This window comes from Octopus bimaculoides, chromosome 11 (genome assembly GCF_046866305.1).
Source record: "Octopus bimaculoides isolate indiv1 chromosome 11, ASM4686630v1, whole genome shotgun sequence".
Taxonomy (NCBI): domain Eukaryota; kingdom Metazoa; phylum Mollusca; class Cephalopoda; order Octopoda; family Octopodidae; genus Octopus; species Octopus bimaculoides.
In genome coordinates this window covers 80,524,905-80,525,807 of record NC_142938.1, presented here as the reverse complement: position 1 = coordinate 80,525,807, position 903 = coordinate 80,524,905, and positions in this window count along the sequence as shown.

Sequence of the window (903 nt, the reverse complement as noted above, 5' to 3'; positions counted from 1 at the left end):
TATAATATTTCTTCAGGGTATTGTGAATATTTGGCACCTGGGTACTGTATAGAATGAACTCTATGGCGGTGATTCGTAACCGAATCATTGGATACGCGGTCAGATACCACGAGTAAACCACCGTAGTTTCACGCGATCGGTCTATTAACCGACTAACCAGCGTAAGAGTATGGTATGGTATCGAGTTACATGACCGAATCACTTCATTTTCAGCCTTTTAACAATTGTTAGAAGAATTTCATGCTTCGTAATCTTCTCCCCAAATTTCTTTTCTTAACTCTCATTCTCTTTACAGAACACAAAGCAGTTTTGCCTGCGATTTCATCTCAAACGCCATCATTTTTTCCTCACTTTCAGCATCTCACGTCCATAATTTGCACCTTAATAGTTCAGTTGGAATTACTATTGTTCTTGGAAGGTGAAATATTTTATTGTAATCATTTTATTTTACCAAACAAGATCTCAATTTGGTAAAACCGCTGCAGCCTCTGTTTGTAGCATTTTACTTATTTCTTTGATCTTATATTGTTCTTTTTAAATATATAAATTCACCAACGATCTCATTTTTATTTTTACTTATTATCTTGCATTTTTTTATGCGCTTCTATTCCAAAGTAATCTTGAAAACACTGAAAAGGCTTGGTGAAAGAGCACACAAATTGTCTCACACAAATTGTTGTTTTAAACCAATGTCTTGATGAATTCTCAACGGTGTAGCTGCCACACCCAAGCACATACAGATTCTAGATAATCCCAAATGTCATTAAACTGACTGTAAAAGACTGAGTCACCAACACACCTAAAATTCTAGCTCACAGGTGCCCTGTTCCCTTCATCTCTCTCTCTCTCTCTCTCTCTCTCTCTCTCTCTCTCTCTCTCTCCCTCTCTCTCTCTTTCTCTCAC